The sequence below is a fragment of the Phyllostomus discolor genome, chromosome 3 (genome assembly GCF_004126475.2).
Source record: "Phyllostomus discolor isolate MPI-MPIP mPhyDis1 chromosome 3, mPhyDis1.pri.v3, whole genome shotgun sequence".
NCBI classification, from domain to species: domain Eukaryota; kingdom Metazoa; phylum Chordata; class Mammalia; order Chiroptera; family Phyllostomidae; genus Phyllostomus; species Phyllostomus discolor.
The window spans coordinates 128,391,904-128,410,876 of NC_040905.2; positions in this window are offsets into that span (position 1 = coordinate 128,391,904).

The following is an 18,973-nucleotide window of genomic DNA, read 5'->3' on the forward strand; positions in this document are numbered from 1 at the left end:
CAGTTTATATTTCAGGAAAGAAATGCTAACTATAAGTTTTATGAAAATTACAATTTCACTTTATAAAAAGACAGTTAATTCCACAATGTCTTTCAACTCATTAACAGAACATATAAAACAAATTGAAGTTAAAGTAGAAAAAATCTTACTCACTTCTGGATTTTAAAGCAATCACAAAGTAACACAATGCACACTATAGAACAGCTCAAAATTTTCTGTTCTTTTTAGGCATTAAAAATGTTTTTGGTTAAATTGAAGTGAGATGTTCTAATTATAAACCTCACAGCTGCATAGATTACAAAGTCTTTTCTCATTTGTTTCCTGAATTTAGCTCGTGTAGTAGGCTAAATAAGGGCCACCCAAAGATATCAAATCCTAATCCCTGGAACCTTACAAATGTGACCTTATAAAGAAAACAGATCTTTGCAGATGTGATCAGATTATGAGCCTTGCACGATGAGATTATCTGAGTGGGCTCTAAATGTCATCACATGTATCCTTACATGAGAAAATCACAGGTAAAAGAATACAAAGAAGAGACCATGTGAAGAAGGAGACAGAGATGGGGGTGATGTGGCCATAAGCAAAGGAATGCTGAGAGCACCAGAGTGGGCAAGGAACAGCTTCTGTACTAGAACCTCCAGTGGGTGCTCGGCCCTACTAACATCCTGATTCCAGCCCAGTGAAATTGATGTTGAACTCCTTTCCTCCAGAATAAATTTCTGTCATTTTAAACACTAAGTTTGGGATAATTTGTTGTGGTAGCAATAGTAAACAAAAGCAGCTTCTTACTACATAAATATTGTATGATTTTATTTTATCCCATCAATTAAATCATAAATATCACAACAATTAAAGCAAAAAACTAAAAGCAAATATTTTGTAGAATTCCTTCTCAAAGTATTCCAAAAAATTCAAGAAAAAGGAAGACTCCAAGATTCTTTTAACAATGCCAATATTATTGTAATATCAAAACCAGGTAAAGACATGACAAAGAAAGAAAATTACAGGCCAGTATCTCTGATGAACATAGATGCTAAATACTCAACAAAATGTTGGAAAACCAGATCAAGCAATACATTAAAAAGATCATATACCACCATCAAGTGGAATTGATTCCAGGGATGCAAGGATGATACAATATTTGCAAATCAATAAATCTAATATACCACATAAACAAAATGAAGGACAAAAATCACATGATCATACCAATAGATGCTGAAAAAGCATTTGACAAAATTTAGCATCAATTTATGATAAAAAACACTCAGCAAAGTGGAAAGAGAGGGAACATACCTCAACATAATAAAGGCATATACAGAAAAACCTACTGTCAACATCATACTCAATGGACAAAACTAAAAGTGTTTCCTTCAAGATCAGGAACAAGACAAGAGTATCTGCTTTCACATCATGAATTCGACATAGTACTTGAAGTTCTACCCACAGCTGTTAGACAAGAAAAAGAAATAAATCTAAATTGAAAAGGAGAAGGTAAAACTGTCATTATTCACAGATAACATGATAGCACACATAGAAAACCCTATACACTCCACCAAAAAACTACTCAACCTAATAAGTGAACTTAGCAAAGTAGCTGAATACAAAGTCAATATTCAGAAATCAATAGCATTTTTGTATACCAAAATTAACTATCACAAAGAGAAACTAGGATTTCTGGCCAAGATGGAGGTGTAGGCAGATACATTTTGCCTCCTTGCACAACCAAAACAAGGAGAACAACAAATTTAAAAAACAAAAAACAACCAGAACTGCCAGAAAATCGAAGTGTATGGAAGTCCAACAACCAAGTAGTGAAAGAAGAAACATTCATCCAGACCAGTAGGAGGGGCGGAGATGGGGAGCTGGGGTGGAGAGGACACATGACAAGGAAGTGACTGGAGGACCAGGACGTGTGAGGCAGTGGCTGGCAGTTCTACATTTGTGTGCAGATAAATTGGGAGAAAAATCTGGTGAGCGAGAGACTACCCAATCCTGGGTTCCAATGCAGAAAAGGAAAACCTCAGAACCTGTGGCTGTAAGACCTGTGGGGGTTGCAGTGGTGGGAGAAACTCCTAGTTTCACAGGAGAGGTTGTTGGAGAGACCCATAGGGTCCTAGAATGTAGACAAACACACCCACTCAGGAATCAGCACTAGAAAGGCCCAATTTGCTTGTGGGTAGTGGAGGAAGTGACTGAAAGTGGGTTAAGAGCTGAGTAAGTGACATTGTTCAGTTTCTGACCCCTCCCCCACATACTGTGCCACACCACCAGCAAATTGGATTGCCCCACCCTGGTGAATACCTAAGGCTCTTCCCTTTACAACACAATGGGTGTGCTGAGACAAAAGAAATATAGCCCAAATGAAAGAACAGATCAAAACTCCAGAAAAAGAACTAAGCAATGAGGAGATTGCCAACCTATCAGATGCAGAGTTCAAAACACTGGTAATCAGGATGCTCACAGAAATGGTTGAGTATGGTTGCCAAATAGAGGAAAAAGTGAAGACTATGCAAAGTGAAATAAAGAAAAATATACAGGGAACCAACAGTGAAGAGAAGGAAACCGGGACTCAAATCAACAGTTTGGAGCAGAAGGAAGAAATAAACATTCAACCAGAACAGAATGAAGAAACAAGATTTTTTAAAAAATGAGGAGAGGCTTAGGAACCTCTGGAAAAACTTTAAATGTTCCCACATCTGAATCATAGGGGTGCCAGAAGGAGAAGAGGGAGAGCAAGAAATTGAAAACTTAGTTGCATTATGCTAAGTGAAAGAAGCCAGGCTATGAAAGACAAATACCATATGATCCCACCTATAAGTGGAACCTAATCAAGAGTTAAGTAAGGCACAGAAAAAATGAAGAACTGCTGTTTAATGAATACGAAATTTCATTTTGAAAAGATAAAAAATTCTAGAGATGAAGGGATACATGGACAATAACAAGGTGGGGAGGAAACAAGGGAAGGAGGTGGGGAGGGCTGGAGTGGTGGGGAAGGGTAGGGGGGAGGCAGAAAACTGTTACTTGAACAACAATAAAAGATGTTGAAAAAAAGATTTTTAAAAAAGTTCTAGAGGTGGATGGAAGTGATAGCTGTACAACAATGTACTTAATGCCCCCAAACTGTATACTTTGAATTATTAAAATGGTAAATTTCATGTTATCTATATTTTACCACAATAAAAAAGTGAGAGAGAAAAAATCTTTCCACAAAGAAAAATTACTGATACAGATGGACTCACAGGTGAATTCTATCAAATAATACCAGTCATTATTCACAAACTCCTTGAGAAAATAAGAGGAAGAACTCATTGTATATGAACAGTATTATTCTAATAACAAAGCTAGACAAAGGCATCACAAGAAAAGAAACACACAAACCAATACTCTTAACACACATAGACAGAAAATTTCTTAACAAAACACAGCAACATTAAAATGATTATTCCTCATGACCAGATGAGATTTATCCCACAAATACTTTACCCTTAAATCAGGAACAAGACAAGGATGTCCTCTTTTACCACTACTATTAAGCACAGTAGTAGAAGGTCTGGCCAGAGTAATAAGGGGGAAAAAACAGAAGATAGAAATTAAAGTCATCCAGATTAGAACAAAGAAATAAATGTCTTCATTCACATGTGATATAATCCAATATATAGAAATTCCTAAGTATCCCATAAAAAAACAACTAAAAATAGTAAGTTTAGAAACATCACAGGATACAAGATGAATATACAAAAACCAATTGCATTTATATACACTAAGCAAATAATTCCATTCATGTGGTATCCAAAAGAATTAAAAACTTAAGAATAAAATTAACAAAAGAAGTGTAAGACTTGAATACTAAAAACTGCAACACATTGCTAAGAAAAATTAAAGAACTGAATAAATGGAGAAGAGCTATTTCATGTCCATGAATGGAAAATAATACTGCTACTTTATTAGCAATAAAGGTTCTATGAAGTCAAACCTGTTCATAATCCCTAAATTGACCTATAGCTTTAATGCAATATCTATCAGCAGACTTTTTCCAGAAATTGGCAAGTTGATCCTAAAAATTACATGAAAATATAATGAACCCAGTATAGCCAAAATAATTTCCAAAAAGAACAAACTTGGAGGATTCACTTCCTGGTTTTAAAATGTTGTATATACCTGCAGCTATTAAGATTCTGTGGTCTTGAGTGTATATAGATGTATAGATCAACAGAGGAGAGATGAGTCCAAACATAAACCTTACATTTAGTCAACTAGTTTACAACGATAGTACAAAGGCAATTCAATGAGGGACACAGTTTTTCAGTGGTGCCAGTATAATTGGATATATTGGAGATATAACCAGATATATGGAGATATATCTCTATATATCTCCACTGGATGTATGGAATATATATGGTACATTTGTATGGATATATATATTCATACATCAGTACTCAGTAGGCTTAAGAACTCATCAAAGCATGTACTCATTGCATTTCGTTTAGAAAAAATGTTTCAGCACTTGGTGCTTGCTCAGGACTCATTGTATTTGCTAGAACTTGCATAAGTCACCATGACACCCCATATGAGAAAATGCTTCATCATTCTGTACTCATTGGTTTCAGCACTGGTGGGTTTCAGCACTCACTGAGTTCCAGAATGAATTAACAACCAGTAGTGAGGTATCACTGTATATATGTGAACGAAGATGAATTTAGACAAGAAGTCAACAAATTTTCTTAGTAAACAACTAGATTTTTGTGGACTTACCACCTCTGAAGCAACCACTCAACTCTGCTGTTGTAGCAAATTCTTTTGTGTTCCCTTGAAGGGCAATTGAGATTTCTGTCTCCATTCATGAGTGATGATGGTAAGGAAGATGTTTGATTATGTAGACTTTAGTTCCAGGGCACTTAAACCAAAGATCACAACTGGTAAAGGAAAACAAAGGCTTAAATGTAGGGACCTCATCATAATCTGAATATATTATCTGGTATAATGTACAAGGGTGTATCAAAGCTCATGAATAAAGAAATATGATTATTGCTAAGCTTTTATATTAAAGCATGATTAAGAATGAAATTGAATGGGAAATATCAACTTAATATTTTGACCTTTTGAAAATAAGTAACCTTTCTTCTCTGTCACTCAACTGACTGGTGGTCTCTATGCCATCCACTCTAGTTTGTATGCTTATGTGAAATGAAACATGAACTGCTAATACTCAATTCTCTTCTTATCCATGAGGCAGTATTAGAGAACAGGGCCAAGGGGGGTTGTACTGTATACTATTACTGAAAGGACTCCCCAGGTTCACTATGCCTGCCACCAGAGGAAAGACGTCTCTCAATGCCAGAGATTTGTGAAAGGGAAAGGAAATGTTTATTTAAAGCTCTACAAACTTAAAGTAGTGACCTAATGTCTTCATTAAAATATTAAAGTCCTTTAGGATACCCACAGATGCACACATTCCTTCCTTCTCCCTCTGCCCTAATCTGGGGTACCATATCTCAGAAAAAGAAGAAGTCCGTGATTCAAGCTCCTGGCACCATCAACTGTGTTGCCAGCCAGGATCTCCAGTTAATCCAAAGTCATGTGGCACCTTCTCATGGCCCACCAGCAAGAGTCCTTTCACCCCTTTTTTTTTTCAGGCAAAGTCTTTCCTGCTTCCTAAGCTACGTGGTAAAAGGGAGCACCGCAAAGCAGCGTGGTCCTCATTCTTGACAAAGTCGTGAGGGTTCTCTCCTACCAAAGCTGCATGGTAGGAGAGAACCCCACTCTGGCAAAACTGTGTGGTTCTCTCTTCGCATGGCTGTTGAGTCTGCATTTAAATCCCTGCACCAACCTTCCTCTGTACCTCCATTTCCGACTCCTCCTATAATCAGTTACACCTGTCAGCATTCCTGTATTATTCCAAGTTTACTGGGCTGCCATTGTGAGTCTGGGCAGGTGTGGCCCCATGTCCTGGAGCCAATCTTCTCCAAGCTCCCACGCAGGTGCTGTAACCAGGGGGAGCTGCCCCCTAGTTTACATCTTAGGTGGAAGTCACTTGCAACCCCCTGGCTCAAGGCATGGCCACACCTATTTAACATATCTGTGAAATCAGTTAAAGGTTATAGATATGTTAAATGACCATGCCAGAGGTTAGCTGCAAAGCTTTTGCTGTATAAAACAGCACTGCATGTTCCTGCTCCTGATGCAGACACCGGCCTGCAGTGTTCGTGTCATTATGGATGAAAGGAGACATTCACACAAACTACCAAGTCCAGTGGAGGAAAAGGGACAGCATGGCTTTTCTCTTGAGGGGAGCAAAAGCCTTGGCCCTTGCCATGACCTGACTTTATTGGATTTCTTGGCACATTACATAATGGTCTTCATTTACTATGCACAGGTCTGCTTTAGGTGGTTACCTTTTACAGAAAACAGAGGATCCGATGCCGCTAATCACATCACAGAAGATGGAATATTTGCAAATGAAAAGGAAAAAGTGGTTGAACCAGTTACACTCATCCTTGGAAGGTTTAGCATGGATTTTAGGAAGTTACTTTGCAATAAATGTCCTCAATTCAGGGTGAGGGAGTTTTTTAGCAAGAGCAAGACTCAAAGCGGCCTAAGCACATTGCAGGCTTGATTCCCCATGGGAGAACCTATCCGTGGGTGTGGGTCCTGTGCATCTCCGAGTGGGAGCTGGGCCCATGCCATGCAGAATGGTCTTCTACATGCTCCATATGTCCCTTCCCCCAACTCACACCTGTGGGGGGAAGGGGTGAGGACATCCTATATATCTTTCTAATATTTCCTGGACACCTTGAGTTCTGGACCCCATTCCAAATCCCTGTTTGGGGCTCCCCTCTTGGCTGCACCCTGTTACAGCTTCAGGGAGGCAGCTGAGTCTTTTGGGGGTAAGTGAAAAGGAGGTAAGTCTGAACACACTGTTGTCAGAAGGTAAAGATACCACCACAGTTGGACCTAAGGGTGATGGTTAAAAGGAAAAAAAATCCCAGCAGTGATCCTGACCAAAAGTTTTGAGTAGTCATGGCTTGAATATCAAAAAGAAAGCAAAAATTTTGGCCCATTAGATTCAGTTGAATGTGTTCATGAAAGGCCATGAGTTATTGCTAACGTGCAAAGGGACAAACCACATCCAATGTGCTGAAGAAAAGGTATACCTCCCATGTGAGTTTGCGCATTAATGCTGAGTGGGGTGGTGGGGGGGCGCCCAACATCAACAAGGGAGTGAGAAAGGGACAAATTCTATCCTTATTATTGTTTTTTTAATTAAACGAAACACTTGATTTGTGTAACTCAGTACATCTCAAAGTGTGGTTCACATCCCTGGTGTTCCATGAGGTCAGATCTGTTCATAATCATACTGAGATGCTGTTTGTCTTTTTCTGTCTCATCCTTTCATGAGTATGCAGAACAGATTTACAGAGGTGACCTACCAGCGATACCACAACAGATTAAATAGAAGGACAGATGAGATCCTGCAACCCATTTACTAGGCTGACATGAAAAAGATGCACCATAATGTAAAAACTGCATCTCTACTCACAATTTGTTTTGTTTGGAAATTTTTCTTTTTGCTCAAAATATGTTATTATGTTAACATGTAATGGAGTTATTGTTATTTTAAATGAATAAATATTTTAAAACTTAGGTTTAATTTCTAGTACAGTATCAGTAAACAAATAATAAAAGTTTTGGGGGGCCCTCAATTCTTTTTAAAATCATAAAGGAATCTTGAGACCAAAAGTGTAAGAACTACTGATTTAATTGGTATTTTTTTGTCTTACCAATCAATTCAAGTAGCTATTGTAGTAGGAGGTATGAGCATCTATTATGATTTCTGTCTCAGATGCAAGAAATGCTTTAAAAAGAAAGGAAGAAAAATCAGCCCTACTGAGTTGACTCTGCCAGAATATTTAGGCTTCCTCAGGGGTGATTGAAGAATGTATTTCAGAAGGGCCTGCAGCCCCCTGTGTGGGGGAATGCTACATCTAGGAAATGCAGTGACTTGGGAAGAAATCAGGGGTGGAGGGGCTTTACAGTCTTTTGTACTGAGGGACCAAGCAAGCTCATAACCAGTTTTCAGAAAAGTAGGGAGGATCCAAAGGGATATAACCATCCCTGGGAATGCCAAGGGGAGCTTCCTGGGGTACCTCATGGAATCCTCCCATCCAGCTGGTGTCATATAGCTGGGTGCCTTCAGAGGAACTTGAGGGCCTTTAGTATCCTTTGCATGCATTTAGAAGAATTGCATGCCTTACTGGTGTCTGTTCAAGTCTTCCTGTAAATTATAACCCCTTCTGATAACTACAGAGATTGACAAGCTTTATCATAGAGGAATCATAAACCACAACAGAATGTTTAGGGTAAAGTAGATAACTGACATGGCTTTAGTAGAGGGGCAATTGCCCCATCCTTCAAATGATCTTTTCAAATTTTTTAGTTCCTCTATAGAGAAAAAGAAAAAGCCTTTTGGGATAAGGTAAGTTTCAAGAATGTCTTATTTAAACAACAGCATCACTGGCAGATGTTATACAACAACTAACAATAGCTGGTATTTCTAAAGAAAAGGTGCTCCAGAGAAGATATGACAAAGTGGTAAACATCCGCAGGAAGTAATGCCTCCTCCCCACTGTGAAACCTCCCTGCTGTCAGGGAAGACAGATATAAAACTGAGCAAAGCTAGATAAGGGAAGATATGGGAAGTACAAGCATGACCTTCAGACTACTCAGATTCTGAGCACGAGAGTATACTCAACATAATTAAAATTTTTGGAAATTTAAAGTGAACAAGATTTCTGGTGAAGATGTTAGAATAGGTAAATGTGGTACCTGAATCTTTCCACAACCACATAAAAATTACAGCTAAACTACAGGAGAACCATTATTCAGAATCACCTGAAATCCAATTGAACAGCAGTCCTATAACTCAAAATATAAAGAAGTCCCATTGACTGGTAGGAGGGATGGACATACAGAATATGTTGGTCCCACACTCATGTGTGGAAGATAAGAATCAAGAGGGATATCTCAGCTGTGGAGGTCCCCCTGAGGGGCAAGGGGTCCCAGCCCCACATCAAGCACCCCAACCTAGGGTTCCAGTGCTAGGAAGAGATGTTCTGGCTGTGAAAACCAGCCAGGATTGTGGCTGAATGAAACAGAGGGCTTCTGGAGTCCCAAGCATTCTTCTTAAAGGGTCCATGCTGACTGACTAGGATTCACTCCCTCTGAACTCCACATACAATACCATCTTTCAGTTTCAACATTTATGAGAGCCATATCTACCTTATTATTGTTGAGATTATATGAAATAAATAGAAAGTGCTTAGCATGCCAAAGTACTAAATGAATGTTAGTGCCTACCATTCTTCTTCTGATTTGGAGATGGGGGGGGTGCTCCATATGCTTTTTAAAATTTTGTTTTAATATATTTTTAGAGCAGTATTACTTTTACAGAAAAATTACACAGAAAGTAGAGAGTTCCCCATGTACCCCCTCCCACTGAACTCCCTATTGTCAACATCTTGCATTAGTGTGATGAATTTATTATAATTGATGAGCCAATATTGAAACATTATTAACTAAAGTCTATAGTTTACATTAAGTTGACTCTTTGTGTTTACAGTTCTATAGGACTTACCAAATGCATGGTATCGTGCATTCACCATTAAAGCATCATATAGAAAAGTTTCATCGCCCTAAAAATCCCTGTACTCTCCCTCTTCATCCTTCCCTTGTCCCACCCCCACACAACTACTGATCCTTTTTCTGTCTTCACAGTTTTGCTTTTCCAGAGGCATACAATTGGAATCCTTAACTTTGCAGGCTTTTCAGACTGGTTTCTTTCACTTAACGAGATGAATTTAAGATTCCTCTATGTCTTTTCATGGCTTGATAGCTCCTTTCTTTTTCTTTTATTGCAGAGAATAGTCCATTGTATGAACACATATGTAATTTGAATACCAATCATCTGCTATAGTTTGAAGCATAAGAGTGAGGGGAAATTCATAGTTTTAAACCTGATAGCTAGGAAAAATTTGGTGTCTCAGAGAGGCAGTATAAATCTGGTTGCTAAAAACATAACTTCTACTATTAAACATACCTGAATACAATAATATTCAACATTTAAAAACTATATGTTGTCCTGGATGAGTGTCTCAGTTGGTTGGAGCATTGTCCTGTGCACCAAAAATTTTCAGGTTTGATTGCCAGTCAGAGCACATACCTAAGTTGCGTGTTTGGTCCTCATTTAGGGTGTGTACAGGATGCAACTGATTGATGTTTCTCTCTCACATCAATGTTTTGCTCTCTCTCTATTCTCCTTCCCTTTCTTTCTAAAAGGAACATATCCTCAAGTGAGCATTAGAAAAGAAAACTATATATTGAGCACAGTATATAATAGGTGTGTGTGACACTTTCAACCCTGGGGATAAAGTGGCAAAGGCACAGCCATGATCCTTGTAGTGTGACCTCTGCTGCCATTACCCTCCCACCCCCCACACACACACAATCTATTTCACACCAATCTGGTACTCAATCAGCCCCATGAACTGTTTTAGGCACCTACTGAATGTTGACTCATTTAATCTTCACAACTACCTTATAGGAGGTACTATTATTAGTCCCATTTCACAGATTAAGAAGCAGAGACATAGAAAAGGTAAGTATACCTGCTCCTTATTCCACCACTACTAGGTGGCAGAGGTGGGATTCAAAGCCAGGCAATCTGACTCTAGGTCTCAATTCTCCACAATCAAGCTATGCTGTTTTCAGCGGCAGTCCAGTGTGACAACAGGGAATTGAGTGAGCAATGACAACACAGCATGCAAATCCAGTGATAAGGGAATCAAGTAGTTACAGGGGAGAACTGGGACCACTTCCCCTAGTTCTAATTGCAGGGTCTGGGAAAGGAGCTCATCAACACCTGCTTGAGGAAGCAATTGTGGTGGTGTCTGGAATGTGACCAAGCCAGGACTGCCACTTCCTGAAGTGTGAGTGTAGGTCAGTTCCTGGTCTTTCAGGACCTTAATGTCCCACCTGGTAAGAGTGGCCAACTTACTGTTTTCTGAGGTGTGAGTGAGAAATATGGTGTATGGAGAGAGCCACTGGGTAGCTGTGGTGAGGATGGAATGCTGGTTTCCTAAATGCTTGTTGGATTCTCAGCTGAACTCAGGTGGTTGGTATGGCAAAAGAGAAAAACAAACAAATTCAAATATATTTTGAAGAAGAAATGTTGGACTGAATTTGCTGGATAAGGACAAAGGAGAAACCAGAGATGACACTTTGGTTTCCAGTTTGAACAATTAAGTAGAGAGTGGTTTCTTTACTGAAATGTGGAAGAATGTGAAAGAAAGATGTCTGGGTGGCCAGAATCAAAATTTAGTTCTGCATATCAAGTAGAAGATACTTATGTAGATACTAAGTAGACATGAACTGCCAAGTCTCTAATTAGGATATACATGAGAAGATATGAATCAACTACTTGAAGAATATAACATTATAACACAAAAATTAAGAGATGGCAAAATATTTGTGTCATTACAAATAATGGATAGATATTATTAAAGTTTGTTATTAAAAAGGTTTATGTAAATTATTAAAAGTTGCATAGCTAAATTTAGGAAAAAATGAGAAGAGACAAGATGGCAGAGGATTGAATGGAAGCCACACTAACCTCCTCCCAGGACCAGTCTGAAACTACAACTCATTTTTGGAGAAATTACTCAGAACAAACAACTGAATGATAGTAAGAGAGAAGCCTTATAACCTCAGACAGAAAAAAGAGCCAGCTTTAACACAAACTGACTGTACCTCCACAACAGCATACAAGGCGTGGGGTGGAATGAACCTCAGTCAACTAGCTGGAGGGAAGGACCCACCAAAGAATGACCCAACAACAATCAAAATCCAATTACATCCAGAGAGCCAACATAAATGGCACAAAGGGCATCCTAAGAGTAGCAAGTTCAGGAGATCAAGGAGACTGCACCACTGAATCTCACAGGTCTCCTACACAGCAGTTCATGTCACAAACTCAAGGAGTCACAACACATCCATTTAAGAAGCAGAGGAAAACAAGAAGAGTCTCACAAATAATGGGAAGACAAAGAAGCAACCCTTAAATGAAAGGAAAGGAGGAATTCCCAGAAAGAATGCTAAATGAAATAGAGGCAGGCTAACTATCAGAAAAGGGAGACTGATGAGTTCAGCAAGAATTACTAAAAAATACAGGAGGCTATAAGGCACTTACTGCAAATTACACCAGCATGAAAAAGGACATAGAAACTATCAACAAAAGCCAAGAAGAAATGAAGAATATAATTTCTAAACCAGGAAGATGGTGGCAAGGTAGGTGGGAGCAGAGCCCACTTCTCCCTGTGTCCAGCTGCAACACCTAGCTGATCTACCGAGGAGCAGAGTGAACAGCCAATGAAATACCAGCTTATATGAAGTTTGGAGGCAAAAAATTGCTGAGGATATTAAAAAGTAGGCAGTGAGGAGATTGCACTGGGATGGTAAGGCTCCTGGGATCTGCACAGGGACCAAGGCAGCTGTGGCCCCCAGCCCTGCACTTGCCACAAGATACAGAGTCATATCACCAGCTCCCTCCCCTACCAGAGCAGGGAGGACAGCCTGGTACCAGGAGGGACCTGGATGCTGGAAGTCACTGGAGGGAATAGAGACAAAGTGGGAGACACACAGAGGTGGTACACATCTACTGGGACTGTGGACATTGGCACTAGAGAAATTGAGGTTCTGTGCAACATTTGGAAAAGGGAGGAGTTTGGCCATGTCGGACCCTGACTAGGATAGTCTCCAGACTGGTTGGAAAGGTGGGCTGTGTGAAAAGCCATGTGCTTGTTAAGAATGGCAGGCAACTGCTTTGTAAGGAATTCTCCAGCAGGGGCTGACTCACCCAGAGGGTCATTTCAGGTGCCTGAGTGGCTGAATAGAATCACGTGCCCAGCTTGTCTCAGGCTCTGAGCCTGAGATTGACTCACACTGTGAAAGCTGAGTGGCTGATTTGAGCCTGACGGCTCATGAGGATGTGGGCTGGATACCAGGAAACTGTATATTGTGACCCAGACCTGGGCCCCATACTCTCAATAACATATGAAGGGAGAAGAGTGAAGCCCAGCCTCCCTCTTCCTGTGGCATCTAGAAAGACCACCAGAACTCGCTGAACAGGTTTAAACTCAGAAGGAGGCTTATTATTATTACTATTATTATTATTATTTTCTTTCTTTTTGGATCGTGTCTTTTTTTAGTTTTCTTTTTTTTTTCCCTTCCCCCAAGTGAGACAATAAGATGTGGAGTTACAGAGGGACCAGAAATAGATCAAAAGGGGGAACACAAGGCTAACCATAAAAATTGAGAAACTGAGATGAATTTCACTTTGCAGTCCCAAAGAATTGGCATTTTATTGTTTATGCGTATTGTTTATGCGTATTATTATTCTTTTCATTATTTTTACCACTTTTATTTTATTTGTATTTTTTTATTTCTCTTCCTTATGTTTAGTTTTCCTCATTTTATTTCTCTGTTTAATTGCATTGTTTGGTTTTCCTTATTCTCACTTTATTGTACTTTAATTTTCCTTCTTTCAATTCATCCGTGTTCCAATAACACACAACTTGTGACCAGGTACTTTCTATTCTACTTATTGAAATCATATATTTCTTGTCATACTATTGTTGTTCCATACAATTGTGCATACTATACAGCAACTCTCCCTGATCTTAGCCCACTTCACTTCAATCCTGAGCATTATTATGGTTTTGGATAACTCTATTCTCTTGCACACTATGCCTACTTTCTATCCTTTACTCTCATTATATCTCATCATTTAACCTTGGGCAAGCACTGTTTTCTGGATTCAGCTCACAATCCTCCTCCCCTATAACAAGAGTCTTACCTCTCTTTCACATTTTATAAAAAGTGGCTAAGTGGGTGAAATATCACAGTTAATGCTATACTTATTCAGAGAATCTCCTATCTCTTCTCTACTTGCTGGTACTTTAAATCCCATAGAATACTCTCCCACTGTCTTAATCCATTTTGCCTTCCCCATGCCACTAATCACATACAAGAATAGGTTGGGAGATACGAACATCAGTATACTTGCTGGAGGAGAAAAACCACCAACAAAGGAACCACCAAAACGTAAAAACCCAAGTATAACAAGAGAGTCCATACAAACAGAAGAAAGGGCAACCTAGAGTGTCCAGACAAAGAGATCAAAGAGACCACACCACTGAACCCCACAGAATTCCTACGATACAAGTTTACCCTACAAAGACAGCTAGCAAAATGAAACATTGGGAAGCTCAGAAACAAATTAAAAGGGTCACCTAAAATGGGGAGAAAAAAAAGAACATGCAACCAATAGACATGGAAGACTCCCCACTAAAAGAGCTACATAAAATGGAGGTAACCAAACTATCAGATATAGAATTCAAAATAGTGGTTATAAAGATTCTCAAGGAACACACAGACAACAGCAAGGAACTTAGTGAGAACTACAATAGTATGAAAAAGGAAATAGAAACTATTAAAAAACAGAAAGAAATGAACAATAAATTACAGAAATAAAAAACACATTAGAAGGAATTACAAGCAGGCTGGAGAAAGCAGAGGATTGAATAAGCAAGATGGAGGACAAGGCAGAAAAAAACACCCAGAAGGAGCAAGAAAAGGAAAACAGACTTAGAAAGAATGAACAGGTGGTAAGGGAGCTGTATGATAACATGAAATATAATCATATCCATATAATAGGGATACCAGATGGAGAAGATGAAGAGCAAGGGATAGAAAACCTGTTTGAAAAAGTAATGATGGAAAACTTCCCTAATTTGATGAGAGGAAAAGTCACACATCCATGAAACACAGAGAGTCCCAATCAAGAGGAACCCAAACAGGCCCACTTCAAGACACATCATAATTAAAATGGCAAAATTCCAAGACAAAGAAAGAATCTTAAAGGCAGCAAGTGAGAAACAGGAAGTAACATACAAGGGAGCCCCAAGAAGGCTAGCAGCTGAATTCTCAATGGAAATGCTCTAGACCAGAAGAGAACGACAATAAATATTCCAAGTAATAGAACCAGAGGCCTGCAACCAAGGCTGCAATATGCAGCAAGGCTCTCAATTAAAATGGAAGGCCAAATAAGAAGCTTCCCAAAGAAAAGAAGTCTAAAAGAATACAACTCCACCAAACCAGCTCTGCAAAAGATGCTAAAGGGACTACTTTAAGAAAAGGAAGGAAAAAATACAGGGAGAAAGAGGAACACAGGTATAAAAAAATTACGATGAATAAGTTCCTATCAATAATGACCTTAAACATAAGTGGATTAAATGCTCCAATCAAAAGACATAGGATAGCTGAATGGATAAGAAAGCACGACTCACACATATGCCGTCTACAAGAAACACACCCCAGGACAAAACACCTACACAGACTGAAAGTGAAGGGCTGGAAACAAATTTTCCAAACAAACAGGAAAAAAAAGCTGGGATAGCATTACTCATATCAGACAAAATGACTTCAAAAGAAGGGTCATAAAAAGAGACCCAGAAAGACACTTTATAATACTCAAGGGAAGAAACCATCAAGAAGATATAAACATTGTAAATATATATGCATATATATTTACCAACAGTAACAAACATAGGAGCACCCAAACACATAAAGAAAATCTTGGAGGACTTGAAGAAAGATATTGACAGCAACACAATTATAGTAGGGTATCTCAAGACCCCACTGTCAAAAATAGATAGATCTTCCAAACAAAATATCAACAAACATATTGTGGCATTGAACAATGTCCTAGATCAAATGAATTTAACTGATATATAGAGAGCCCTTCATCCCAAAGAAGTGAAATACACATTCTTTTCAAAGGCACATGGAACATTTTCAAAGATAGACCACATGAAAGGACACAAAACAAGCCTCAACAATTTCAAGAAAACTGAAATCATATCAAGCATGTTCTCTGACCACATGGGACTGAAACTAGAAACCAACCTCAAGGTAAAAATTCAAAAACACTCAAACTCATAGACATTGAACAGCATGCTATTAAATAATGAATGGGTTAAGAATGAAATCAAGAAAGAAATGAAAAAGAACTCACAACAATCCAAGACTTCTGGGACACAGCAAAGGCAGTCCTGAGAGGGAAGTTCATAACAATACAAGCCTACCTAAAATAGAAACATTTCAAATAAACAACCTAACCCTACACCTAAAAGAACTGAAGGAACAACAAAGACAGCCCAGGGAAATATATAATCAAGATCAGAGCAGAATTAAACCACATGGAGACTAAAAGAGCTAAGGATCAATATTTCCAGCACCTCGTTCTTTGAAAAGATAAACAAAATCAACAAGCCCTTAAGTCTCATCAAGAAAAAAAGAGAGAGGACCCAAATGAACACAAGCAGAAATGAAAGAGGAGAGATTACAACTGATACCATAGAAATACAAAGAACTGTAAGAAATTACTACAAACCACTGTATGCTAACAAATTTCTAGAATCTAGAATCAAGAATCATATAATCTAGAATCAAGGAGAAGCAAAAAGCCTGAACAGCACTGATCACAGCTGGGAGAACCAAAGCAGTAATCAAAAAACTCCTGGCACACCAAAGTCCTGAGTAGGATGGTATCACAGCAGAATTTTACAAAACATTTAAGGAAGAGCTAACCGCTGTCCTTCACAGACTATTCCAGAAAACCCAAGAACATGGGAGACTCCCAAACTCTTTTTATGAAGCTAGCATCATCCTGATACCTAAACCAGATAAAGCCATGACAAAGAAAGAAAAAAGCATGCCAGTATCACAGATGAACATAGATGCTAAAATCCTCAACAAAATTTTGCAAGCCACATCCACTAATACATTAAAGAGATCATACACCATGATCAAGTAGGATTCATCCCAGAGATGAAAGGATGGTACAATATTTATAAATCAATAAACATAATACATCACATAAATAAAAGGAAAGACAAAAATCACATGATCATATCAATAGATGCAGAAAAGCATTTGATAAAGTGCAGCACCCATTTATGATAAAAACACTCAGCAAAGTGGGAGAGAGGGAGTATACCTCAACATAACAAAGGCCATATATGAGAAACCTACAGCCAACATCACACTCAACAGGCAAAAACTAAGAGCTTTCCCACTAAGACCAGGAACAAGACAAGGGTATCTGTTTTCACCACTTTTATTCAACCTGGTATGGAAGTCCTAACCACGGCGATCAGACAACAAAAAGAAATAAAAGGTATCCAAATTGGCAAGGAGGACACAAAACTGTCATCGTTTGTAGGTGACATGATAGTGTACAAAGAAAATCCTTTAGACTCCACCAAAAAACTACTTGACCTAATAAGTGAATTTGGCAAAACAGCAGGATACAAAGTCAGTATTCACAAATCAAGGCATTTTTGTACAGCAACAATAAATACCACTGACCTATTTCACAGATATATAACAAACAATTCAAAAATTCATATAGAACCATAAATGACCTCAAATAGCCACCACAATTTTGAGAAAGGTGAACAAAGTAGGAGGGATCACAATACCTGATATCAAACTGTATTACAAGGCCACTGTAATCAAAACAGCCTGGTACTGACATAAGAACAGACACATGGACCAATGGAACAGAATAGAGAGCCCAGAAATAAAGCCACATCTCTATGGCTAATTAATATTTGACAAAGATGGCAGAAGCATAAAATGAAGTAAAAATAGCTTCTTCAACAAATGGTGTTGGGAGATCTGGACAGCTACATGCAAAAAAATAATGAAGCTTGACCCCCAATTTACACCATACACAAAAATAAACTCAAGATGGATAAAAAACTTAAATATAAGTTGTGACATCATAAAAGTCATAGAGGAGAACATATGTAGATAATTCTCAGATATTCCACACAGCAGTATTTTCACAGATATGTCTCCTAGAGCAAGAGATGTAAGGGAAAGAATAAACAAATGGAGTTCAACAAATTAAAAAGCTCTGCATGGCTAAAGAAAACAGCAATATGAAGAGGGACTCAAATGCATGGTAAAATATATTTTCAAATGATAACTCAGACAAGGGTTTGAACTCCAAAATATACCAAAAAACTCACATGACCCCACACCAGGAAGACAAACAAGCCAATTAAAAAATGGTCAAAGAACCTGAACAGACACTTCTTCAAGGTGAACATACAGAAGGCCCAGATACATATGAAAGGATACTCAGCATCCCTAGCCATCAGAAAGATGCAAATTAAAACTACAATGAGATACCACTTCATACCAGTCAGAATGGCCATCATAAATAAATCGACAAACAAGTGCTGGTCAGGTGGTGGAGTAAAGGGACACTGGGACATTGTTGGTGGGAATGCAGACTGGTGCAGCCACTGATTCCAGGCTGGAAACAGTATGCAATCTCCTCAGAAAACTAAAAATGGAACTGCCTTCTGACCCAGTAATCCACTGGTCTTATTAAACCCTAAGAATGCTGAAACACGAATTCAAAAGAACCTATGCACCCCAATGTTTATAGTATTACAATGTACAATAGCCAAGTGTTTGAAGCAACCTAAGTGCCTATGAGTAAATGAATGAATCCAAAAACTATGGTACATTTACACAGTGAAATTCTACACAGCAGAAAGAAAGAGGGAGCTCCTACCCTTTGCAATAGCACTGATGGTCTGGATAGCATGATGTTAAGTGAAATATGCCTGGTGATAAAAGAGAAATACCTGTAAGTGGAATGATCTCACCTATAAGTGGAACATAATCAACAATACAAACAAGCAAGGAAAATATAACCAGCAACATTGAAATAAAGAACTGACAGTAAACAGAGGGGATGGGGAGGTGGTAACGAGGGAAAATGGGAGGGATCTTCAAGGAACGTAGACAAAGCCAAATGGGAGTAGCATGGAGGGTGGGA